The sequence below is a fragment of the Lagopus muta genome, chromosome 1 (assembly GCF_023343835.1).
Source record: "Lagopus muta isolate bLagMut1 chromosome 1, bLagMut1 primary, whole genome shotgun sequence".
In the NCBI taxonomy this organism is placed as follows: domain Eukaryota; kingdom Metazoa; phylum Chordata; class Aves; order Galliformes; family Phasianidae; genus Lagopus; species Lagopus muta.
The window spans coordinates 167,543,723-167,571,517 of record NC_064433.1 but is presented as its reverse complement, the minus strand read 5'-3'; the positions used below and the strand labels follow the sequence as shown (position 1 = coordinate 167,571,517).

The following is a 27,795-nucleotide window of genomic DNA, read 5'->3' as shown; positions in this document are numbered from 1 at the left end:
AAGGAAAAGGCATCCACAACTCATGTTTCTAGGAAGGTCAGCAGAGCATTTTTCCTGGAACTGTCAGTGTTGCTCCTGGTAGAATGGGGCACCTACTCTTGTCATGAATAAGTGCCCGTTTAGGATTTCCCATTTGAAAATGGTTCCTCTGGAAGACCTGTCACTGTTGTTGGCTCCCCATTATTGTGGTTAGATGGACTGAAGGTCAGGAAGGGTCAGAACCTCTTAACAACAAACCCCAAAAGTTCCCTGGTGTGTGTCAGGTGAAAGTTACTGAACAGTCCTACCTCTCACTGGGTTGTTGACAAAACATATCATTGGTTATCACTTTGACTATCAGCACTTGTTCAGCAAGCCTCTGAAAAACAAAACCTAGTGTACTTCTGATTCAAGGTACTGGGTCCTGCCTCAGAGATACACAGAGAACATCCTCCAAGCATCACAGAGACTTTCAGCGGGAGCAAATCCCTGTATCTGAACAAGCTACAGTCACATCCAGTAAGAAGATGACACCATACTGAGGACCTGTGATTGGTTTGCCCCAAATTTAATGAGGAGAGGACTTCTTCATGTGCCACACCATTTGATTTGGTGCTGGGGAGCAACAGGTCAACTTTGTGCAGAATGTAGACAAACTATAGTATGTCTTGTGAGGGACTGTAAATGCCAAAATGCTTTCAGTGAGCTTAACAGATGCTTGGAAGGAGTTTAACTGACTTGTTGCTGTTCAGCAACCCAGTAACCATGTGTTTAAAATCAGTGTGGCTGGTTTTTTTTAGGTCTAGAACCATTGATTCTATGGTTTTTGACCCATGTGACTTGAGCCAATCACCTGTTGTGGCACTACACTTCAGTTTATTATCTTCTAAGACAATTGCTTTTGGGAGAGAGGCAGGAAGAACACCAGAACAAAATAAATGTCTCTTGGTTCACGAGGAGGATTTGTGAAGGGTTGCTCTCTGTAGAACTAGGAATCTGCTGTGTGAGCCCCTGTATAAAGGACACTTTGCAGGCTGATCTTGAGAATTAAGGATTGGTGAGGAATTGGTCGTGGATCCAACATCAGTCCAGATTTGAAATAGCAAATGCAAGTGTCACAGTACTGATGGCTCACAGCATAGGGCTAGCCACTCACCCTTTCTGTAAGGAAAGTGGTAGGTACAGCAGCTTCTGTTAGCAATCCGCGGTGGCATATTTGCTCCTGCAATCTGTTGTAAAAGGAAATCTCTTTCTGGTGTTTGTTGTTTCTGACTGGCTGGATAGTTTTTCAGGGAATAAGGGATAGAGAAGGCACAAGAGCAAGCCAGACAGCTCTATGGACAGCACAGGCACTACGGAGGTGATCGCTGCTATCAGGACTCTAAATGCATCAGGCACTTAACACAAAGCCAGTCACTATCAAGGTCCCTGCAGGGAGCATCCAGAAAATAAAATAGTTCTTTTCAGGCCATGGGCTTTAAAATACATGAATCAAAGAACCACCATATTGCTGATGACTCTTTCATCCCTTGCTATGTGCATGTGCTTGCGCTTGGAACCGCAGTCCTCCGGCCAACTTCCCTGTCGGTGGGCTGTGGGCACAAGTATGGCCTAGAAGCCCAGAACCACTGCTTTTAAGACACTTAGTATGAGACACTGCCTTAAAGCATAACTGTAGCTTTATTCATGGAATTTAGAAATAAACTGATTTTTTTTCCCCCCCTAGGGAAATCCCCTCCCTCCTTCCCCCACTGTCTGTTTCCTTGTGTCATAAATAGGATCTGAAGAATCATGCTAGGGAAAATATTAAACCCCAGTAACTCATGACTCTCTTATCTGTATAGAAGGAGACATATCTGGTATATTAATTTAAACCATATTTCTTAATAGTCAGTAGGAGACCTAATTTACTGCATGAAATTAATTACAGTACTACACATAAAAGTTAAATGAATCACACAGTACTTACATTGCACTGTTTCTACCTTTGTGGTATGGAGGAAATAATGAAATCATGAAAGTTTGTACTCACAGCACTGTTTAATGCCCTGAGGACAGAGAGCATAAGGGTGCTTCAAGTAATCCACTGATACCGTCTAATAATTAGACTCTGCTCATCCAAACTGTCCTTGTACTCACGGGGCACATACACACCAGCAATGAGCTATATCTACTCAAGCACTCAAGAAGCCAAAAGCACCCCAGCTGAGTTATTCACATGCTTCATAAAAATCGGGCAATTAAAATAATTTTCTGTGCTTTGGCCAACTTAGATGGAAAGCTTGGCTACATAAGTTAATATGCATGCAAACTACATTAAGAAAGCATCGTTCTCTTTATTACTGTTTCTGTGTATCACAGTGTAAGTATGGAGAGCCCAGAACTACCTACAAACTCTAATACTCCAGAGAAAATATTTTCTTAATTTTGACCTCCTCTTAACTTATTCCTCAAAATTGGCCAGGGACTGTCTTTCTAAAGTACAGTTTATAGCACTTTGGTCAGTCTAATTTTGATTATGCTAAGTAACCAGATTACCATCTCTTTAAAATAATATTGAATCTTTTAAGACAGAATATCTCAAAACAACTGCACACCATGTTTTCCCAATTCTATCTCACCTTCCAACTATACGTTCTCTATAGAACTATAGAACCATAGAATCAAAGAACGGCTTGGGTTGGAAGAGACCTCAAAGATCATCAAGCTCCAACCCCTCTGCTGCATGCAAGGCACCAGCCTCCATATCTAATACTGGACCAGGCTGCCCAGGGCCCCATCCAGCCTGACCTTGAACACCTCCAGGGACAGGAGGTCCTCTCTGGGCAGCCTGTGCCAGCACCTCACCACTCTCCTGGTGTACTTTCCTTGTATCAATCAGTCCATCTTCAATTAAAAAAATCTTCTGTTCTTTATCACATCATTCCAGTTTAATTGTGTATGGTTGTTTACCTCACTCAGTCAAACAGCATGTATTCTTTTTCTTCTCAGCTGCCCCTTGGTAATTCTTACTGCTTCTAAATACCTTTATTTAATCCATAAGAAATGTTTTCAAAGTTGTTAAGTGACACATTCATTGGCACCTTTGAAATAGCAGTTAGAGCATTCTATACTATTAGTTGTAGGGGTGTTTTTTTCTTGAGTATCATATCATCTGAAGTAGATTACAGACACCTTGCTGGGCATTGATTTTCTTAATCACCTCATTGGGCCCCTGAAGACACATGGAGAAACTACATTTCTCTTCCTAATAAATCACCTCTGGTTAACAAAATCTTTTCTTTAGTCTGAAAAAATAATACTAACTGATTGATAAAATACTCAATGGGAATGTTGAAAATATAGTTGATATTTTATAACTTCAAACTGTAAATGTGAATACTCAAATACTAAAAAAAAAATAAGAGACTTTATGCACCCTTTGAAAAGCAAGTTCTGAGAAGTGGGCAAGCTTAGATTTTGATTTGAAGTAAAAGAAGCCTCAGTAGTTTCACATTTTTCTCAATTTGTTCTATCCATCATCCACAATTCACATCATTCTCTCTTCATGAAACGTCTTGGATCACAAGCTACTACTTTGATTTTCATGAGAAAAACTAAAAAGAGTGAATTAAACGTTCTGAGGTTATTTGCTAGACATGTTCTTCCCAAAGCTTCTCTGAAGAAAGCTGGTTTTCTTCTAAACTATATTAATATAAAGAAGCAGTAGTATGTAATTTATATTCTTGTTCCACAGTGCTGTGGGAATTTTAACATAGAGCGAACTTTGCCTGTAGCAAACAAATTTATAATGCAGTCAATTACTGTTGGTAAATAAGACTCCTAAAATTACATACATCACATTGACTACAATCTCTGTCTGGACTGCTTTGTGTTTTAAAGGCTTTGAGACGACAGTGGTCTTCTTCTAGGTCAGTTCTCAAATAACTTAAATAGATGTCTTCTACTTTAAAAACTCCTTAAGCCAAGACCTGGTCCAGTCTAGAAGACTCACGTGCTGTACAAAAGAGGAACATTACACTGGAGCTCCTTGGTTTTAAAGCAGGATAACAAGACAGGTCTACAAAAGCGAAGGATTGCTTCTTCTCTTACTTTCTTACTTAAGCCTTCTTCTCTGGGAGGTTAACTAAGCAGAAATCATTTGAGTCTCTGTATGCTATTCACATTTTTAATACAGCTGTTCCTAATAATTGAAATGTTTCTCACACAGTTTGAATGAAGGTACAAAAAATACCCATTTTCATATATTCAGTCTTTGCTGCCACAGACCAAGTATAAGAACTATCACTGCAAGATGAGCACTTCAATTCGAAGACTTTAACTATTGTTTGAGATGAACACAGAAATTCTTAAGCAGCGAACAGATCTGCATTTTTACTATTTATCACAATAATAAATACAATTAAAGGCTTTTCTCATTTTCCTTCAAATTGAGTTTCTTAGAAGGATCAGACGTGCTCATCAGGATTTTGAGCAGACTGAACATGGTCAGGATTTTGAACAGGCAAATGAACCTCATCCTTCCAGTATCCTTGCTCTTCCGTGTCACGTATTTTATGTTCTACCGAAAGCACACATGTGAATGACTCACATTATAATCAAGGCCATGAATGTCAGTAACGTGATCCATACATGTTCTTTAATGTTGTTTTTGAGTACAGGAAAATAAAATAAATTGAGGTTTGGAGCACGAATACAAGTGATACTTTCTAATATCACTAACTAATTTCACTTTGGGGTTCCATTATGACAGCACAGATACTAGGTTTCATTTTTATTACTAACAGACTTCACTTATCACAGCAAAAAATAGGCTGCTAACCACAGAAAGTAAAATTGATCATCAACGTTCTGGTTTTGCTTAGGAGTCAGACTTTTTCAGATACTCTGTAAAGTAATACACTCTGGTTATCTATTTATGACTTAAAAGAAACTACATGTGTTTTGAATGCAATATATTTCCCCATAATATCAACAAAGCTGTACATACCTGAGGAGCATGTGCTGGAAGTCAAGGGAAGAGTGTATTGCTAGTGCTGGAACAAAGGCACACAGCCTCCTGTGTGGAGGCTCACACAGTGCAGTCAGGTACCAGCGCTGCTTGCACAGATAGGTGAACTTTTATCCTTGTCCATGATCTGCAAATACAGAGTACATGCATGTGAAGTTCAAAGTTAAAATTGGTGAAAATTAAAATACAAAAACGCATACAAAATACAAAAATGCCTCTATTGATAAAAAGAGGCCTGTATTTTTAATGATTTATCATGCATTCAGACTAGCTAATTTCATTTCTGCATTTCATAATTTATTTTCAAATTACTTATTAAATTCCAGATTATTTATTGAGTTTAGTGGAGCTAATGGAGTTTGGAGAGAAGATAAATGTAAGAGCACTGTGGTGACAGAAATTCATTGTTTAAGGTGTTCTAAATTGCCAGTGAGGAGGATGCTCCAGCATCTCTGGATAGCACAGTTCCAGTCTTTACCCATCCTTGGACTCAGAAGTGCTGTAAAGTGCTGTAACCCAAAATTAAGATAATCTTTTCTTGTCTTTCCACAACAGGCTACAAAAGACAATTGCTGAATGTCTTCTTCACAATAATCCTTAGATGTCAGATTCTTTTATTTTCCCCTCAGTCCTTTCTTCTGCAGACCAAACAAACACAGCTTTTTCAAACCGCGCCTTATAAATCTCCCTCTGCAAAAGCCTTTTCACTCATGTGTTCTCCTACAGATTCTCTTTTACCTGGACATTGAAATCATTTCCCTTTCTTAGATTTTAACACAATGATGCAATTTTATTTCCTTTTTTCTTTTTTTTTTTCTGGCCATTTTGCTCAAGTGTTTCTTGTTGGCTTGCTTGATTGATTTTGTTTCATCTGTAAAAGTACATGCTATCAATATCCTCTGGAGTTTTGTGGTGTTGTAGAGCAGTAGGGCTCGCAGAGCCTTGAAACAAAACACATCTGTCCATTTTTTCAGTCACTTTTTTGGAAATCAGTAATGACACTTAATTCTCTTTGAATGATTCGCTTGTTCTCATTTTTTTTCCTTCCAAGTAGTGGATGAAACAGGGATTTTGTATGCCTTCTGTTTAGTAATACTTAACTTTTAGGTGTAATGCCTAAAACAAGAATGATAATATTCTTAATAAATGAGCAGCCATACAGATGGACAGAGAAACATTTTTTTGCTTTGAGAATCAGGCATAAACAGAAGGAAGGTTTGACTCAAAGCCCACATCCCTCTCCCTTGCCTCAAAACAGATCATAGTGCCTTCTGAATCAGAGGCAGAAGGATGCTGCTAGCTGAAATATTCAGTGGAGTCCCTTTTGATGTTTACAGAGTTACTAGTTTGTGGTAAACGCGTGTCACATTCTGCACTGTTTTCAATATGAGTTTTGTCTGAATAAAGCCGAAATATTCTGGACCAAGAAAAATAAAACAAAGGATGTAAGATAACAGATCAAAGAAGTGCTTTAAATGCTGCGGTGGCTGTCTTTCTTCACATTTATTTCCAGCTGCCTGCCTTTGGAGAATCTAGTCTCTTTACTTTTTTAACCAGAGATAATTTATCCTGGGAATCTCCAAATTATTTCCTTGAAAAGAAAGACAAAAAGTGAAAAACTGGTCAAAGGTCTACGACATGTAGCCCAGATTTTCTGTCTCTTTGCTCTACTTCACTCGCACAGACTGTACCACTATAACACAGTCACGTATGAAAGTTCTTCTAAGAAGTGGTTTCTTGTTTGCTTTTACTTCTTAATATTCATATCATCTATTCTTAGGGTAGTTTCATAATGAATTCCTGAAATTTAGTAGTTGTTCTCTGTAATCTAACTAACCTAGCCATTTGCGAAGCATCCAGACCCCAAAGTACCCAGGTGTGCTCCCTGTGACAGTGAACTCTGTGGCTCCCAGCAGCTCCTGCTCACAGCCATCCATTTCCCACGTCAGAAAAAGCCTTTTCACACCTTCTGTGATGATTTCTGATGCATTCACCCCCTGGACATGTTGAAGCTTGCTGCACAGCTCCCAAAAGCAATGGGAAAAAACCCTTCCTCTGGGAACAGAGAGGCAACCCCACAGCACGTGGCTATTCAAGCAGGAGTGATGAGCACTGAACGTATTCAGAGTGAGCAGAGAAGCAGTTTACCAACACTTTTCCAGCGGACAGTCATACCTGTGCTATCTGCTGTATTTTTCCAAAGCTCTTTTCAGAGAAGCCTTAAAGTGACTTTTTTTCCCCTCAAAACAGGAACTGCTAGCTCTGACAGTTCAGACATTAGGCTCAGAGAGAAGTGGACAGCTTCAAATATTTTGTTTGTTTCATGCCATTTCCTGAAACTGAAATGACAGAATTTTACATAATGCATTTCCATTTCAAAATTACAAGGTCACCGTAAGAACTTTTTTTTTTTCCCAGCCAGATATGTAATACATGTGACATTGGCTTTTTTTTTCCTCCATCCACGTGAATGCAAATCTACTTTCTTCACCCTGATATTCTCTTGCCTTTACGGATGCATAATTTCTATTATTTGCAAAAACAGAACTATACCGAAGTCAAAGGCATAGAATCAGACATTAACACTGTAGATGTGATTTTGCTGAACATATTTCCCCACCACATTGCACATATGGATGCCAGCATAACAGTAAGGCCAGAAAAGCCCACTTAGTTCCTCCAGAAAAGCTGCTCGAGTCTTAAGGACTTGAAGGACTTGCTCTGCACTTCTTAAGGACTGCTTCTCCAAATAAGTTACGCTAGTTAATCTGCAGACAAATTTATGCCTGAATAGCTGTTAAGATGGTCTCTTTGTTTCCCAGCATTACATTAAGAATTGTTTCCTACTAAGTTGTTTCCAAACACCTACTCCCATTTTTTTCCTTCTCAACTTCTGGCCACTTTATTTTGATCTGCAGCATCCTAAAATTTTGCCCAATTTATTTATTCATGTCCCTTATATACTGAATAAATGTAGTCAGTATCATGCATACAGAAATTTTAATCAAGCAAAATCAAGTTGTTTGTGAATTTGGTAAATTCGGCAAGTTCTCATGAATGTGGTGACCCTGTGCTGAATGTAGGTATTTTCCTTTGAACTGCCTTTGACACTTCATACCAGAATGCCTCAAACATTATAGATGTGGTGCTATCAGCACTATACATAACTACTCTAAAAAATATTAGCTCCTTAATTTTATCTATTTTCAAATGTAATGTACAAAGAGACAACATTCTTCTTATAACCCCGATGGCACTCTGATACATTTCTTGAGTTTTCGTGTTAGATTGATATTTCAAGAGCAGATTTTGCCAAGTATAAAGATCCTCAGCACTCACCAGAGGACCTGAACCCCCTGCAGAATCTGCACATTGTTTTCTCTCTCTACATCTGAGTAACTAAAATGACAGTATTCAACTGAATGTTAGCAGATCATGTTCTAATATTGTTCAACTTGCCATGTTTTCTCTCTCTCTCTCTCTCTTCTTTTTTAAATGTTTTTAAAGTTAAGCAGTTAATCCCAGGTCTTAAAATAGTCCATGAATGTAATGTTATTTCCTCTTTTTGTGTATCCCGCACGTAGCTTTCTACAACCTGTAAAATCAGAAGCAACAGTGAAAACAACGGGTGACCTCACTAGGTCAAACTTTGACCTGGAACCTAAGAGTAATTACATCACATACTGGCAAACTGTCCAAGTAATTCAGAGATTATATTAATCCCAAGATATTATTGCATATCCCTTTCAGAAATCTGTACAAATATTCAGTAAAGCACTTATTCCATCATGTGCAGGATGAGATCACTACTCCGAAATATGCCCGATTCAGCATCAGATCCTTCTCAAAAGGCTAAGAACAAAACACCATAACCAAATACGTTATATGCCAGGCTTGCATCCCAGAAGGAACTCCACATACATAGGACTCAAAATGCTTTATATTAATGAACTAAATCTATTTACCCAGTCATATGCTAACTTCTTTGGGTTGACGGTTGAACTAGATGATCTTAGTGGTCTTTTCCAACCTCAATATTTCTATGATTCAGTGATTTTTTATTGTAACCTTGCTTCCTCAGAAAGAATCTTTGTTCACCTACACAGCTTTCCAATTTCATTTAAAAATACAGTCAAGTGAGAACTGCTTTACCTTTTGCTGTCCTTCTCTGACTTTAGCTTAGTGATTTATTTTCAGCTTTTCTTTGTTATCTTTAAGTCACTTTACATCAAAATTTATACATTCATTGACATTTCGGTTGAAGAAACCATAGTCTGAAAGGTAACTATAGATGACTGGCTTTCAAGCCGTTGCAGCTTTATCTTAGAGCAGGCTGTACAGCTGTTATCACTGCCAGCGGCACCTCGTTTATAAGGTTGATCTGTGTTACTGGGCTGAGCGGGGCCCAGATGTGCATTGGGCTCTGCCATGGGACAACCTATGGCTTTGAGCTGTTAGCGTGCTTTTTGGTGTGCTTCTGGGCCAGGCCGAGAAGCCAGGAGCAGCACGGGTTGGGTATCGTGCTCAGCAGGCAGTAAGGACAGCTGCCACCCAGAATGGCCAGTTGTGTGAGCTGTGACACGCTATCCACCTGCAGCTGCACCACAGCCCTTTTGTTTTCTAGCACAGACGCCTAAGAAAATAAAGGCAGAGACTCAGCGCATCGCCTCGTGCTCCTGTTATCAGAGAGCTGCTGGCATGGAGAGGCCCCAGTCAGCTCCTGGTGGCCACAGCAGAGGTGCTCGGCCTGCTCAGAAGCAGCACAGAGCCTGAGCCATGGGCGCAGTTGGATACCTGTCCATATTTACGGTTACCATGTTTGTTTGCTGTCTCTTCAACTGGGGAAATCCGTTTTATCTTTGCACAATAGCAAACTCACAGTCTGCATTCCCAGTTCATTTTTATTTTAAGCCGTTTGGTAGTTTGTATCTTACTTCAATGAACGTTTGTTTTCAGGGGAACCCTATTAGGGGAACCCTAACGAGCTTTCTGCTGTTACTTCCCAAACCTTGCATTTTTCTGCCAGTGATGTTCACAGTGATTCCTGCTTTTCTGGCCCATGTATTGAACTAGAAGTACTGTACATACTTAAGGTCTTCATTTTAGGTTTGTTGTTAAGTTCTTTTTCCTGATCACTATCAGATCCAGGACTGAATTAGCTGTCATTACTTATTCTAGTAGTATTAATAAAAAATGCCCTATATCTCGGATAAAATAAATATGCCATTAAAAATATTCTCTATCTTAGCAATATCTTGTAGCCTATTTGGGAACACTCTCGCACATAATTCCAAATCCTCTATTAAGCTTTTCCACACCCATATTTTCATATAATTGCACAGTCCTTCTTCCCAGCCCTATAGAGAGTCACATGAAATAAACCTTCATCACAGCCTTCATGGATCTTCCATTTTCATGCGTAATATTATTTCTGTGCCTGCCAGCCATGCGAACTGCAGGGGCTGCATGCAGGGTGGCTGTTTTTATAAATTACGCTCCCTCACCTGATCTTCCCTATATAGAAACAGATAGTTATATTCTATTTATGCCTTAGCCAGGCTTGTTTGTAATGCAATCAAAAAGCATTTCATGGAATTTGTTGTGGCACTGCACCTCTCAAGACCACACGCACCTAAGCTGTGCTTATGAACAGAAATATCTCATTTCACATGATTATTTCCTGAAAGGGTTTCTAGATTATGTATATTATCACATCTCAGTGTAGTAGTATTCACTCAATGTCATTCTGTTCTTGCTAGTGTTTCCCTATGGCTGCATTCGTTTATTTGCTGAAAAACTTGTCTTGCTTTGTTAGTATTTCCAGCTATGCTTTCCTCACTATTCTTCATATGTTGAAGAGAGAGAGATTTTAACTGGTTATTTTTACTGAGACACTGTCACCCAGAAATTGCAATTAAAAAACCCAACACAAATTTGAGTGTAAAAATACTTCTGTCTTCAAACTGTAGCCCTATATTTTAGGTTAGTAGTACGGTTAAACAAGCAACAGTTTTGTACCTTATGTAATGCCATTAGAGTACTCCCAAAAACAAAGTTGATTCTCCCATGCTAATTCAGTTTGATGTATTTCCCTCTAACAATAATATGCCAATCTTAAAATTATATTATTTTTCATGATAAGACCATGTTCCATAACTACTGTAAAACTGATAAAGGTATTAAGGAACAGTCTGTTTCAGGATGTTATTATATTACATTAAATAGTCAATGAAAAGGACAGAATGTCAGCAGCTATAATTTAACTGTATGCATGCCATTTTATATAATATGAGGATAATACTAATAGGCTTTACATAGTTTTTAGAAGTCTTTCTTTCTCACTCCATGGATAATTTTTGTATGGTTCATTCAATAAAATTAATTGCAGCAGATCCATTCTAATAAAAAACTTACCCGTGTTACTATACAACCCAAAACCCCGTCCTCCATATAACTACTTCTGGGTCCAGCATTGCTCTGCTTTCTAATTCTTGCATAGAACGTCAACCTCATACTCAGAAAACGAATCTGACATTTAAAAAAAAAAAAAAGCTTTTTTAATGGACTCAAAATTACGCAGAATTCTTGTAATTACACTGGTTTAAAACTTCTGGGCATCACAAATGATATGCTCAACCACACCCAAGCATTTTGTCATAAGTTGCTATCATTACTGTAAGCTATCTAAGTACCAGGAGAGGCTGCAGAACCATATTGTACGTATCAGAAAAATTCCAAAATGTCACTATTTTATCATGTACTTAGCTTTCCTTTCACTGTATTATGTCAAATCCAAGGAGTTCAGATTGTGCAAAGAACATTTAGTAAAGATTACAAAATGTGTATGTATCTACCCCTCAGAAAACATTAACTTTTATTGCAGATTTCTGCTGTAACAAGCATGATTTATAAAAAAAGATCAACTACTTTTATGGATGTACATCTTCTAGTTGTCCTTCTTTTTTTGTTACTTTAACTGTTTCCATTACTGTCAATACAAAGCACTCTTTGTGCTAGCATTTCCTCTTTGATCTATCTGCAAATAAAATCTAAATGCTCCTGCAACGCCAATTATGAAGGCAGAATGTTTGCTTTCTTTCAGATGCTCCTTTTAAGTTAGCAATCCTATACTGAACCAATACTTTAAATTTGTATTTTTATGGGAATGTTCATGCCTGTCCATAATTATTATGCCACTGATGTGGATTCCCGTGAGGCATGTGTGGCATAAAATAAACTGCTGTCACTGAGTGCTTGAGTTTCTTATCTACTGGAAGTCCTGAAATGGCACATCTGATCATGCTTAAGACAGTTGTTTAAGCTGATGGATGTATATGTGAGAGAAAAATGGACTGGTTTTGAACCAAGAGAGTTTGGAAAGTCCGGTGCGAAAAGGAACAGGAAACTTAAGCTAGTAAAAGGAAGTAAAAAAAGAGAAGATAGAGAAGGAAACAAACTTAACAGGAGAGATTTTTAAGCAATTGGTCAGAATAAAGAAAGTACTACCGTATGGAGGAGGAAAATAATTTTATCCTTCAGTAAGTCAGAATTTGCTAGTCCACAACCTTTAAGGTATAACCCACTTTCTGCAAGTGAGCCATGTCTCCATATTTACCAAAAAAAAACCAAAAAACCAAACAGACTAATGCTATATTTTGTTAAATTTAAATTACTTTAATGTGGGTTCACATTTGATTTTACATTTCTACAAACATCTTTAAATTACAAGTTCATTAGGAAACCAGCACACTTAATTTGCAGTCACAGCAATACTTCTAGATGATTCAAAACCATACAAAAATAAAATCACAGGAGTGCCATCTTCTCTTTCTGTCTCTTCACTACAGTACTGTCTCTCACAGAAAATACTGATATCAGCATCAGAGGAAATGGTCAGCAGTCATCCAGATCAGAAGTTAGGACAGTGCTCTCAGGACAGGAGGCAGGATGATCAGAGAGGGAGCAAATGAGAAGCTTCAGAAGAGATGGTAGCTAAAAAAAGCCAGGGAAAGATAAAAAGACAGAGAAAGATAATAAGATGGGACAGGAAAAGAAAAAACAAGCAGGAAATACACAAAAAATAGTGACAGTAACAATTGTACTTATTTTATAAATGGTACAAGAAGAAGAGTGACAAATAAAGGTGAGGAATAAGGTAGCTATTCTTAACAAATAGAAAGGTTTACAGAAAAGACCCAGCATGGCTTAGTTACTCCTCTCCTCTGGTGACAGTCCACTCACTTCACTTTTAGTTTAAGCTAGGCAGTTAAGGCAGGATTCCTGGGAAGCCAGTAGACTGAAACGGGCACCTCCAGAGGGCGATTCATCCCATCCTAAGGCTTAAATCTCAGACTCTGAACCATATCTTTGGAATGTTACTAATTTCTTGACGTTCACTAGGTTTTGTGAGCACAGATACGCTGAATACTTATAGGTAACGACACTAAGATTAAAGTAATACGAAAGAGAGCACATTTTCAACTTTGTTTATTCTGAACAACCAAAATTTGCTAACAGCTTTCATCTGCACAGAATATGCAGTATGCTTGTGTCATGGGTTTTTGTTGCTGTTGTTTAATTATTATTACCAAACATTAATATATTGAGCACAAAAAAAGAATTCTGATCCAGTCAAAATTAAGTTTGCTCCTCTGTTAGGCAAATCTATGTACTACTGGGGACTTAAGCTTAACTCCTGTAATCTAAAATCAAAGCTTGGCATGACTGGGATTCTGTATTCCCAAGATTAAGAATGTGATTCAGGAAATATCACATGTATCTGATACTTACAATGGCACTGCTGATATTTCAGTCATTTGCCACTAAATTCAGTGATTATTTACAAATAGGATACTTAGATTGTAATGGTTACTTTAAATGAGCTATAAAGACAGGAGTCAAGGGTGAAGGAGTGGTTTTAATGTTGATATATAGACCTGTCTGTGTGCAAAAGCTCCAGGAGCAAGTTTAAAGGCATAAGCCTTTTATCCCACGTACACCAGATTGCCAGCCCTGATGCAAAAGCAAGACACTGGTCTTAGAGAACTGCAGTACCAAAGCATAAATAGTGAGAAAAGAGGATGGGAAAGGGAGCTTCCTCCTGAGCACTGCTCTGGGGAATTTGCAATGCATCCCAACAGGACAGTGTTCACAGTGTGCACTTTTTTGCATAGCAAGTCTGAGCCATAATCCATACCACCACTGCCACACCATAATTCATACCACCTTGGAGACGTAATGGTCTTGCAATTTACTCTATGTTTTTAATGACTATTTCAGGATACAGTCACCCCAATCCTGCCTATTATGTAAGGACAACATGGATCTGTCAATGCAATTAAAAAGATGTCTTTAAAACCTAAATATTACCCTGCTTGAAATACAATTCTGCACTGAAGAGTTTACATCATCTAAAGAACGATAGACCTTTGATGGAAAATAGTACAACGCTAATGCAAAGCAACATAATGATAGCAGCTAAATTTAACATACAGCATGAAGTCTGTTATCTAGAACTTCCCAAAGTTGTGTCTGCTTTTAATTTCAATATCCTTTTTGAATGAACAGAGCACAGCTACATTAGTTTTTCAGTCTTCTTACCGTTACTGGGTGCCCTTACAGACTGCTGTCCAAATTCTCCTGTGCAATGGCACAGACACTACACATGAAAATGAATCCTGTAACACAGCAATTCGTAGTGTAATTCTTACAAAGGCCTGTATCTTTCTATTAGTAGAAATTAATACTGAGTTGTTCTACCTTCCAAGAAGTAGATGTTATCACCCAAAAATTAATTGTGAATTGGCACCGTAAGTGCTGTCCTTGCACCACCCATTTCTGTTCTGTTTCTGTTGTAGGGATGCACACTGCCGTGCATCAGCTAAGGGCTCAGTGACAATGTAGTGGTGCTCAGGTGGACAGCTAAGGTGTTTTATGCATAGCACCAAGTGAATGGAAGAAAACAGGAGGTTTGTTTAAAAATAAACAAGTTTTTAGCATTATAACTCATGAAGACCAGAACTACTGGCTATATAAACATTAATTGTGCAGTTAAAAAAAACCCCATACTTTCCCAATTTACTCTGCTTTAAGGCCATATATACTCTTCAGAAACATGTAGACATACAAATGAACAAACTAATGAATTAAACCTTTTTTGCCATCTTCCTAATTTATGTTATTTTATTACAGATCATGGATGAAATCCATACACTGATGTCTAACCTGTAACAAAGGCTCATGTGAGTAGTCTGTTGATCTATACCTACATTTGCTTATGAAGTGACTTCGCCTAGTCTGGTTGAATGATGATAAATTAGCAGTTAGAGTTTATGTATTTATATTTTTATAATATATTTTAATATATTTACAGTTTCCTGTTCAGTCTCACTTTCCATTTAAATTCTGACAAACTGATGTAGAGATGGATAAACCTCTTCTGGATTTAGACAGTCACTTATATTTCACATTGCTCTTTGAGGATGGTATATAAAGTATTGGCTATAAGTGTTCCATCTAGAATGAACAGCCTCGAACACGGTGTGGACAAGAACTTGACAAAAAAAACAACTTGAAAAACGAGGCTAATTTTCACTTCCATTGTTATTACAACAAGGTTTTGCACAGAATTTTTGCCACCGTTCAGTGTTACAGCCTTTCTGTATGCTGTCCTCTGTCCCAAATGCCAGTGAGTGGAATTAACAATAGCAAATATATATATATATATATATATATATATATAAAACTGGCTTTTTTATTATTTGTGTTTCCAGCAGTGTTTTTAGATGGCTAGGTTAGGAAGACAGAACAATGAGGGAGATAGTGCACTTTGTGATTGAGGTTGCCTCAGAAAGATAATTTCAACCCTTTTTTAGAAGCAACCACAGGAAGGCAAAAAAGGACATGGAATAAAGTACGTCTCAGTACAGCAGTTAGTCAGAAAGCAGAAATCTCAATCTATCTTCCACACACGCGCAAAGCATTACAAGTCTGAGCACTGAACATTATTCCTCCCTTTTCACCCTGTTATTTCTCCTGTGCTCATTACACACTTTCATCTTGCCCTTCCTTCTGTAAGTCACAGAATCACAGAATGGCCAGGGTTGGAAGGGACCTCGAGGATCACTGTGTGTGTGATTCTGTGTGTGAATCTTCAACCCCCCACCACATGCAGGGCCACCAACCAAGCTGCCCAGGGTCCCATCCAACCTGGCCATGAACATCTCCATGGATGGGGCATCCACAACCTCTCTGGGCAGCCTGTGCCAGCACCTCACCACTCTCATAGTAAAGAACTTCCCCCTGACATCCAAATTAAATCTTCCCTCCCCCAACTTAAAACCATTTCCCCTTGTCCTGCTATTATCTACCCTTTCAAAGAGTTGGTTCTCCTCCTTCCCCTTAGGTATTGAAAGGTTGGAGGTCACCACGCAGTCTTCTTTTCTCCAGGAAAAGTAAAGGAAGTAAAATAAAGGAAGGGAAATTTTCTCCACTCCATCTGATTTTTTTCCTTTCACATTTGCTTTTCCCTATTCACCTGCACATTCCCTGTTAATTGCAAAACTTGAAGGACTATGAATCCAATCCTGGAGGGAAATACTAAGCTTGTGCTTGCAATCTTTTACCACGGACAAAGAGCGATTACTTAAAATTTAAGTGTTTGCATTTCTCCCTTTTTCTGAATAAAGTTACAAAATCACCAGGATAAAGTTTAGTACTGACAATCTACGTAGGTAACTGTAATCTGGTAAGGTAGAATGAGATCACCGTTCTGCGCAGAGCTCTGCTCATATAGAAAAACAAAATGATTTTTACTGCTTTGGAACCACACGATTATTTCCAAATCATTATTTTTATGCTTAGCTGTTATGTGAAGTGAATCCACCTCTCTCCTTTGGTAGTAATTTTAAATGATGCACTGAATACTTTGGCAAATGCAATGACTCGTATCTTTAAATACTTTACAACGAACATACAGGAAAATACTAAGAAAGAGATTTTAAAGAGCTAAAAAGTTAAGACCAGTATATTGTACACAAATCAAGTTCTTTTTCCCCTGCAACAGTTCCCAAGCAACATTTATTACCTACATCCATGACATACATTTTTAGATGTCAGCTCTTCTAACCACACAATCTATTTCACAAGATTTCTAAAGCAGTGTCATAGCCATTACATCAAATGTTGTTTCACAGATGGTTATCAACACTTTGGTGTTTCACAGATGGGATAAAAGAAAAAAACCCAACACCTGAATTTCAAAAAACCACCAACACAGTAACTTGCATTTAAAGATATCCCCTTAGAAAGTGGCTCTCAATCTCTCTGCAGAGTCTTGCGGTTTCATGAACAATTTTCAAGTGGGCTGCAAAATAGTAATTAAAAAAATGAAGCATATTGTCAGAAAGCTTCAACGTATCAGCAGTAGGTGCAATCATCCACTGGATTTTTTTATTTTTTTTAAGAAGGTCCTAGATCACAAGGAATTGTGAATTAGATTAGGCTCTAGAAATCCTGAACTGTTCTGCTTCTTGGTAAGTTAAACATTATCAAAAAAGCTGTATTTCAGCACAAAGGAAAAAAAAATTATCACGTTCTAACGAATAGGGGGAAGAAGAATGAACGAACTCCTCTTTGATGAGCAGATTTCAAATGATGGGTTACATCCCACTTGGAGAAGATGCAAACTATCTGGTGAAGCAGAGGCATTATTGTGCTCCCAGGAGGGGTTTGAGGGGCCTTTTGTACTAGTGTGTGTCCTTGTTTCTGGAGTAAGCAGGAAAGTAAGGTTTCCAGTTCACAATCAGACAAGAAGCTGGGATTCCAGAAGACGTGGGAGAGAACAGGTAGGGAAAGTGTGCAGTGAGCCTGTGGTGGAGAGCCATAGCCATTTTTGGGGTACTGACTTCCAGCTGACCCCAACGCCTTTATCCAGCTGTGACCTCTCCAGCTCCTACAGGAATCCTTTCCTGATCCCTGCCACTAAATCTTTACTCCTATACACTGATCTTCAGCCCTACCCGTATACCCCATCACTGCTTCTGTACCCATATGCCTTGCTTATAGGCGTATTTATCCTCTCCAATCACCCCCAGACAACACTGGTAAATAACTTTTTTCCATGCTAAAGTGGTAGAAAAACACTCTCCTCTCTTGTTTCTTTCTGACACAAGGCAAAGATTTCCTTCTGACCTTATACCCAGCTTAGCCCTGTGCACGTGAACAGGGCAAACCAACCATGTGCACATTGCATATTAGAACACTGAAAGGTAACTGCAGAATCATATCAGTTAGCAAAAGACATTTAGTAATAATAATATAATATTAATAACAACCATATAGAAGCATTCACAAAACTCACTTCCTACATATGTATCAAAAAAGCAGGAATAGGAAAGATGCAACAAAAAAGGGTTACACAGAGCACGCTAGCCTGACAAACTACTTTAATTCCCTTAGAACATTATTACTGTAACTTTTGTTTCCAGTACTATTTTGTTTACATTTCATATAATACATATGCTACAATCTAATTTTAGATTAGACAACAGACTTCTTCAGGATAAACACATTTATACCATTTGAATAAGATTTATAATTTGAATTTATGATTTATAATAATATTATAATTTCTCCACTTCAACACCACTGTGGTTGCTAAAAAGATGCACAATATGTTGGAAAAGATATAATCTCTGCAAATTATTTATTGATGTGCTTGTATGGTATTCATGACAACAGAAAGTAACCTACATTGGGGCAACTGAAAGCATAGCTAATATAAATACATTACGATTCTGGAAAATTGTCAGTGTGGATAATATTAAGAATAGGAGGCTTGATAGGAGGAAGAGGAAGGTTTTTACAATTACCATGCAGGCAGCTTATGTAAATTAAAGAGCGCAGTCAAACAGAAGTGGATTTTTTTAGAGTAATAAACTGATCTTGTAATAAGACGAGCTAATACTCATAAGAAAAGTTTGCATCTGCTAATGTTGATAGCAAATCAGATAAGCATTCAAAGCTGTATATGTTTTTTCATTTCATTGAGAAGTCTAATCTTTGTGCGATGGGGATCCAATCCTCACTTCTCAAGCCACTAAATCCACTATTCACGAGCACAGATGCAAAGGAAGAGGAGCAAAAACTGTTAGTGATACTCAGGAGAAGGCAACAGTTAAAAAAGCAGCAGTTCTTTTACTAGTTCCTGGGAAGGACGTGGTGGAACAGAAGGTTACTGCTACCAGCTTGATCCTCCTGGCTCCCTCCGGGAACCTCTTGCTGCTGCTTCTCCTGCAGAGGCACGTGGCCTATGTGATGTTGAAAAAGCAGGCAGCGCTCTCTACCTTTTCATACACACCAGAAGAGCAGAGCCCAAATTTCTGGAGCAAGTGATTGCTGTCAGCCCTTAACATTTTTCACAAAACAGCACACGCCCATCTGATAAAACTTTTAATTGAAGGGGCTGTTTAAAACACCATTAGATATGGTTTAGCCCAATTGCTGTTCAACTTATCAAAGCCTTGTAGCCCATCAGGGGTTAGCAGACCACAGCTTGGAAACCATTCCTGCTATTTCAGAAATACGATGATGTTCCCTACTCCCTCCCTCCAGACCTTCTGGTTGCTGTTTTAAACATTTCTGCTCTTCTATCTGATTTCCCCTGAGATTGATTTTAGGACCTGCTATTTGCTTCTGGCTTTCTGAAGTAGCAGCAAACTGACATTCGCGTTTGGCCATACATTTGTAAACAGAAGCAAGGCCAATATGACCATAACATTACAGACACAGGATTAGACAGAAGCATAGTTTAAATATCTATAAATATATGTATATATATATATATTCAGGTTTAGGAAAAAGGGACCAATTTACATTTGATTCATATTTAAAAATTTATCATCAGACAATAAGGCCTACAAACTTTTATTTACAGAAAAGCTGTAATTCTGCATGGGTTGCATTTTGGTCACGGCTGATCCAGGGCAAACAGAGATGTGCAGTTTTGTGCCACAAAGCTACGGCAGATGAAACTGGTACCTTGTGCTGTCTTAAAGGACACCTAAGATACAGAAAACAGTGACCAAGGGCTCCTTGTTATTCTGTTCTAAGAAATAGTTAGAGTCTGCTATTAAATACTTCCCCATATTCATGGTTTCAGAGATCTTCCTTACGTTATTACTCCTCAGCCAATGTTTCTCCAAAAAGAAGAATCCTGATTCAGTTACTGCACAATAGCTATGCCACATCTTCATCATTCATGTCTATATTGTTCATAATTCTCATCAGTGCTCAAAACTGACTAGTATGCCAGCATGACTCCTTTGTTTCAAGTACCATTTTGCCTCAACTCCATCCAGAATGACTTCAGGAAATCAGCAGGAGCTGCTAAAAATCCACACAAACATTAGGAAGGGGCTTGAGAAACCAGGCTTTTCACAGCACCCGGACAGCACCCATCAGCTTAACAATTAAACTTCACCTCTGTGACAGGCAGGAATTCCAAGATCAAAGTCTGAATTTCAAGCTCACCTACGGCTGTGAAACCCTAAGAAATAGGGAAGTAGAACTTCCACGCTGCAGTCCCTGTTAGAACAGCTGTAAGTCCCTGCCTCCTGAACAGCAGGGCTGGCTGCAGCCTGCGGAGCTGGCAGATGAGGAGGTGATGACCCTCTCTGCTGACAGGTCTGGTTTAACAGTGCGTCAGCCATACCTGGCCTCTGGGATGGCTGTGGCTCCTGCAGCACCACAGCCCGTGCTGTGAGATCCTTCTGCAACTCTTCAGGGCCAACGTCAGCTCTGACTCCAAATGCACAGTAGCCTTTTATCATCTCTATGCATTATCACTGCACTTTTTCATACCATTTAGGGACAGGTGGACCAGAAAATGTGCCAGTACAAACTGCTGGGAGGTGGTGTCATTAAAACCACCCATTAGTTGCTATAGTCTTTATCTTGTAACCATTTATTAATCCACAAGGAATCTTACACATCTCAACACTTCACTGTGTTAACATTCTTTGGTGACAGACCTTTTAAAAAAAAATTTGGGTGACCTACTCCCATGTATCTGTTTACTGCTTCAAGTAATAAGCAAAGCCATAAGACAAAACTACCTTGTACAAAAAGGTATCCATGTTCCTAGTAATTATATTCTTCATCACATTTGCTGGCATTTTGCCTGCCATGGAAGTCAGACTTATTAGTACATTAGTCCACAATCATCCCTAGAGACCTTTTTAAATGGTGTCACATTTGCTGCTTTCCATTCCTTTGTCAGCAACACCAATTTAAATGATGGATTATACAACACAGTTCACAGATAACCAGTTTCATTTCTGAATTTCTCTAGAACTACTGAAGGAACAACGTGCTATCTGGCAATCTGCTAGTGCCTATTTAATCAAGTTGTTCAAGAATCTTTTATTGGTATTTAAAAATTGAAATATTTCTTATAAAGAACAACTTTTATATGGGACTGTTCCTAATCTCCCTGGAATGAACTGCCAATGCAAGGGTTTGTCCATATGTTTCTTTCTGCAATGGCTTTGCCTTTAAATATTGTATCTCTTGAACTCAGTGTCCTGCTAACAGAATTAACTGAAAAATTAACGCTTATAGATTTTACTTTTTGCTTTTAGCCTGTTTCTCCTCAAAATCTTTTTGTCCCTCCTTACAACAGATCTACACTTAGCTTCCCAGAATGGGAAGATCTTCTCTTTGCTTGTTTGAATTTCACTCTTTGAAAAACGTCTATTTATTCCTAGTAACTTCCCTTACTTCTCAGTTGTCATGAATTCTTATTCACTTGGATCAGAATTAGAAAACAAACACTCTGTGTCTCTCATGGCCTCTTATAATTTTTACTTGAACGATTTCTTCATTGGTATGCAATTCCTTTTTACAGTTAAACAATACTGGATTGTTTATTTATTTTCATCATTTTCTCTCACACAAATGTGACAAACTTCAGTTTGATATCTGCCACTACCAATTGTCTTTCCTATAGTTACTTTGTCAACTAAGTCCTGTTACTAATCTAAACAAAATCAAGAGCAGTCCCCGTTCTACTGGATTCTCTAGATAGTTTGCTAAAAAGTTAGCTCTTGATGGAAGTTAAAAACACAGCTTATGCATGATGGCCTAATGTTAAGCTTATCCAGACCATACTCTGAAAACTGAAAACTCTTGTTACTATCGAGCTTCTCAGCTGTATAGCCACTACAGTACACTTCAGTACTGCAGTACTGTGTCCACTTGTCAGCTCGTTCAGAGCTCTTGCCAGGCTTCTCCTATTCAGATATGGAACCATTTGTAATTACATTTTATGGTTTAGCCTGATAAATTTAACTTATTTGACTAGTTAGCATATAGAGCCCAATAGACCAATCTATCGTCTCTCTATCAGCAAGGCACTAACATTTCATCATCTCTGTTATCATCTGTACGCTGCCATTTTGGTGTCACTTTGAAAGAAGGAAAAGGGACACATGCAGGCCCACTTCCAGAAACACTGACATACCTGAAGAATTCCTGTTGCAATTCACACTTACCACACTTCTGAATAATCATTATCTTCAAGGTACCAGGGAAACAGAGCAATATGAGGCAAAAATGTACCTAGATACTGAATCAAAACTAGTGTGGGCTCCTTCTCAACAGAGAACCAAGTGGCATTTGACAAGGACTGACCAACAGAATGGCCTGTGGTTATTCAAGATTTCTGTGCCAAGAGAAGCTGTGTCAGGAAGGGAATGCACTAAGGAGCAGAAGGACACTATGGAAGTACATGAAGTCCTTTAATCTCTTGTATACACTGGAGAATTTTGTAATACTCACATTAACTTCCTCTGAGGAGGGAGAGTCTGCTGTTACTGCTGTGGAGAAGATAAAGAGGGATGCTTTCTGGACACAATGCCAGTAGATACTGACTTGGGTTTGACAGCTGAGAAGACCTCTGGGGTGCTAGCATTTTCTGTGTTGGCTGAAACTCACTTCTCTCCCTTTTGTGAGGCCTCTATTTGGAGCACCTTATCTCTGCATCAAATATGATGTGACTCAAGGCTCAGCAGAATCCAATGGCTACACTGCAGTATCTACTGAGTATTCATTATTATTTATTTGTATTACAACAAATCCTAGAAGGCTACAGCCTGGATCACTTCTCGTTATGCTGAATAAGCATACAACAAAAAGTCTACATGCTTGAATTCTACGTAGAGACAACAGAGATTACTGCAGAGTACAAAGGCAAAGTATTACTGTGACAAGCATTGATATTAGTATACTTGTACAACACACTTATTTTCTAGTTGGATTGTCATAAATTTCATAGTACATAAAGCTTCTAAGAAGATATTAAAGGAAGACAGCAAACAGTTCTGTTCATGGAGGAGTCAATCAGTACATGAGAGGCAGCTGAGGAGAAAGTATCCAGTGTGAAAATTTAACAACTGAATGATGGAAGCTGGCATCATATGTTGATCAAAATTAGTCAACCTCTTGATATTGAAGGAAAAGTATCAGGTAGAAGTAGTCTTGATGGGCCTTGAAAACAAAGACAGCTTATCTTTACTGCTTTAAATTGAAGGAGGAAGTTTAAAAAGCAAAGGAATAAATTTGGAAACTGATATTTACAGCAGCACTTGGAACACGTAATGACAAGACTACATTTGTCAAGGCAAAAGAAGATTTTCTAATGAAGATATGATCCACTGAAAACCTGGATGAAAAATACAAGCAACTAACAGAGAAGAAAGAGCATCCCTGAAGGGTTGGAAAAAGATTTTGAAATCTAAGATTTAGCCTTGATTTGATGACTTAAAGCAAACAACAGCATGATGGTGTCATTTACTGAGGATGCAGAGAGTTTCGTGAGGACTCCAACCTAAATACAAAAAAATTACTAACAAAAGTTGTAACTGGAAATAAAGAACTGAGGACAACACTGAAGAAAATTTTCATGCATTAGATCTGCTTAGGAGTAGAAAAGAAGATGAGAGGAGGTATATGAAGTGACACAGAAAACACTGTTCTTCCTGTACTATGAAATGAGAAGATTCTTTCACGCCACGTTTATTACTAGGCTATTACAGCTACCTGAGCTACCATGTTTTGACTTTCAAGGGCTGAAGAAGAATAATGTTCATGACATTGTAATTTGATGGGTGCCTCATTCAGCAAACAAAAACATGCTACATCCAGCTCAAAGACAGGACAGTGGTGATACAAGCCAAGCACAAACAGCAGTGGAGAAAAAGATCTTGCGGCGTAAAGTTAAAACAACTAACATGGTGAACATTCAGGCACATTCCTTTCCTCTTCCTTGTTATTGTATAGAACCAACGCTATCATTTCAGCTTGCCATCAAAGGAAAATTACTCTCCTTTGCTCTAGTTTGGTATTTCCAGCTCCTGAAGTATTCCCAAACCTACACAAAGTGTGCCCATGTAGCAAATGCCCACACCCTATATTCCACCAACATCAACAGAATCTCTTCATGTCTGCTTTCTTGCTGTTTCCTAGTTTTAGTTATTTACAACAGCACAGAATGGGTTGAACCAAAGGAACAAGCAGATCAGGTGCTCAACCACAGGGGTTAGCAGCCATGAGTACTGCGACCTACAGCAGGAGACAATTCAGAGTTCCTTTTCTTCCAAACAGTATTCTGTAGCAGCATTACCTTAAGCAGAACAGAGCCAAGCTCCTGCATTCTTTCTCTCAAAGCACAGGGAGTTGCTTTCTCAGGCAGGAGATGCAGTCAGATGTGTACGAGCTGCCCTCCATGGAGATGACTGAAAAACTTGGACACATGAAACATCCAGGGGACTCCTCATACCCCACTGACTAATATATCACCTTGCTTCTTTTCCTCTTCTGAAACTAGATCTTTTCTGAGGTACTTTTTTTTTTTTGTCTGCTGTGGAGAGGGAACTCTTTGAAAGAGTAAATAAAAGCAGAACAAGGGGAAATGGTTTTCAGTTGAAGGAGGGAAGATTTAGGTTGGATGTCAGGGGGAAGTTCTTTACTGTAAGAGTGGTGAGGTGCTGGCACAGGCTGCCCAGAGAGGCTGTGGATGCCCCGTCCCTGGAGGTGTTGAAGGCCAGGTTGGATGGGGCCCTGGGCAGCCTGGTCCAGTATTAAATGGGGAGGTTGGTGGCCCTGCATGTGGCAGGGGTTTGGAGATTCATGATCCTTGAGGTCCCTTCCAACCTGGGTCATTCTGTGATTCTGTGAACATAGGAGACTGGTTTTGGTTGTTGTGCAATCACCTGATCTCTCTCTCCTTTTCCTTCCCTTGCACAACTTAGGGGAAGTAAGAATAAATATGGCACATAGAACTAAAAGATGAGAACAGTTAACTATTAGAACTATGCATTAAAAAAAAAATAATTCAAGATTTTAGATGCAAAGTGAAATATTCAGTGTTCTCATTAATCAAAAGAAACATTCAATGTTCTCAAATAATGGTTTCATCTCATATTGAAAAATAACTCCATTTTGTGTTCAGAAATTATAAAAGAAGCACCAAACATCCCGTAACAAAAACAATCACATTGTGTTTTGAGCTCTCTTCCAGATGTTAAAACTTAAAATGGTTATCAGTTTGAACAAGAAACTCTGTCTTCTGCTTAGCACTAGCCACATTTTAGCATATGTAGACCATTGACCTCTGTTCTTAGTTGCAGTTGTCATCTCAAATACTCTTTTTATACAGGTAATTCACAATCACTAACTCTCCAAAGCCCACACAACCTCTCCAAAAAATTGCAGAGAACTGTAGAGAAAGACATCTGCTGAAAGTTTTAAATTAAATAGATAGGTAAATCAACCAGATACTTGATGAAATGAAAAGTACCAGTAGCTACACATTTCAGTTCTCCTTCTGCCACATATTCTTCTGTTCAGTTCCTTGTTTCTTTTTTGTGTTTTGTTTGTTCGTTTCTTTGTTAATTGGACTCTCAATTTGTTTTTGATCTGTTAATGATTTCTTCTTTGGTCTTGCTCTGTCTTCAAATTCACTGCATGTTACTTTTGTGCCAAGCAAAAAAATAATTCTACAATCCCTTTATCTTTACTACCCAATCACTATTTGCATCTTTATTCTACATTGAGGAATCTCTAATTGGCCATGCCTACAAAACCTCTAGAGCTTTACACTTCATTAATAATTATTCACAAATTCAATAGCAATTCTAGTTCTTCCATTTTCCAGATATAAGAATGCCTTCAGAACATTTTTGTACTTGAACACCAGAAAGGAAATACACCATCATAAAAAAGGGCATGGAGTTTATAAAGCCATTAGCGTTACACAGGTAAAACACCTACACATAATTTTTGCTCACTGGATATAAAAACAGGAATCATAGCAATGCCTGTACCCATAGATACAAGAAAAAAACTTCCTCTTCAATATACAAGTATATTTATAGTTATTTTGGGTGAATCCACTGACAGAGGGTATGGATAATTATTACTGATTAAGCACGGGATGCTTAGTTAAAATAAAATATATAGTTCTTGCCTAAGAAGACTATAATTAATCAGCATGTGTGATCAAATTGCCACTCATAACGTCAGATCAGTTTAGTTTAATTTAAGCAAGTTACTTTGACATGAACATAAGTATGTATTTATTAACATTTCAACGTTCAACTCAGCAAGACAATTATGTTAGTAAATCTGCTTGCAGTAGCTACCCAAATACTGGTGGTATAAACAGTTTTTATAGATCTATAAATTTGGAAAATTTTATGGGTGAAGATAGAGAGCAGGTCAGAAGCACATTGTTCTGAAAGCAAAGGAAATAAAGAAATTTAAACTCCCTACCTAACAGCAGTGCTCAAGGACTCCAGGTTCACGTGGTAAATTACCCAAGAATAATCATATCCCTAATGGATATATATTGTCTGTATGCTCTAAAAAGAACCAGGGTCGCACATAAATCACACCTCTTGATTAACCCTTTTATCATTATTAAGCTTGTCAACATCAGCAAAGACTAACTATTGAAAAATTCAATCATTGCAGTGTACTTACAGCTGAATTTTCTCATCATGTGACCAACTATCCACAAAGCCTCAGTGCCATTAAGAAGTTTTGAGGAATATATTATTTGGTACTGCCAAAAAAACATAATTAAAAGAACGCATGTAAATTATATTTATTTTCTAATTCAACACTTTTTTCTTTTTTTTTTTTAATGATTATTTCACATCTAAAGTACAGTTGGGGGAAAAGCAGAACTTACATTATCCCAAAAGGCAGGTTCCAGCACAACCCATGATACACTGACAGAATTCACAGTAAGAAGGCACAGTGGGGTCACACAAACAGAACCCCGCACTACTGCAGAATCTCCTTAATTTCAATAGGGCCCTACCCACATATAATCAGTTACAGAGTCCGCCTATGTGGGAGTAACAACAGTGAGCACAGGACCCGTTCCTCCACACACCTGCAAAAATATTGGGATAAAAAAAAAAAGAAATTCAAATTAGTAACACGCAGCAAAACCTTCTGATAGCCTGTTTTATTACAGCATTTAGCACATAATAAAGGAGTTCCATACATCTTTAAGTTGTACGTTATTTATAGGAATTTTTAGTTCCTTTTTTTTTACAGAATGTTGACTTAAAATTGCTTACAGGCCTTACATGTAGCAGCAGCACATTATGGGAACTTTTACTGATATGCATTTGAAGGAGAAATTTAGATGTATTTTTGATTATTACTTTATAAAAAGCCATTGTCATAGTTGCTTCTTAGTGTTTAAGTCTGCTTAAAATCAGCATACAGGGGAG

General features: G+C 38.2%; 2 long non-coding RNA genes across 11 annotated transcripts in view; one reads left to right on the top strand and one right to left on the bottom strand.

Annotated features, from left to right (window-relative positions):
- Nucleotides 1-27,795, top strand: part of LOC125701499 (uncharacterized) — a 77,748-nt gene that overhangs the window by 9,922 nt on the left and 40,031 nt on the right. For all 4 annotated transcript variants that reach the window (XR_007380258.1, XR_007380259.1, XR_007380266.1 and 1 more), the window contains exon 2: nucleotides 15,182-15,231. This is a non-coding gene — a long non-coding RNA (uncharacterized LOC125701499). The remainder of the gene's footprint in view (nucleotides 1-15,181; nucleotides 15,232-27,795) is intronic.
- Nucleotides 1-27,795, bottom strand: part of LOC125701475 (uncharacterized) — a 46,159-nt gene that overhangs the window by 8,932 nt on the left and 9,432 nt on the right. For 2 of the 7 annotated variants that reach the window (XR_007380251.1, XR_007380252.1), the window contains exons 4-6: nucleotides 27,243-27,449; nucleotides 27,032-27,113; nucleotides 4,970-5,117 (exon numbers count right to left, since the gene is read on the bottom strand). This is a non-coding gene — a long non-coding RNA (uncharacterized LOC125701475). The other 5 variants (XR_007380249.1, XR_007380253.1, XR_007380254.1 and 2 more) reach the window with 5 other exon arrangements.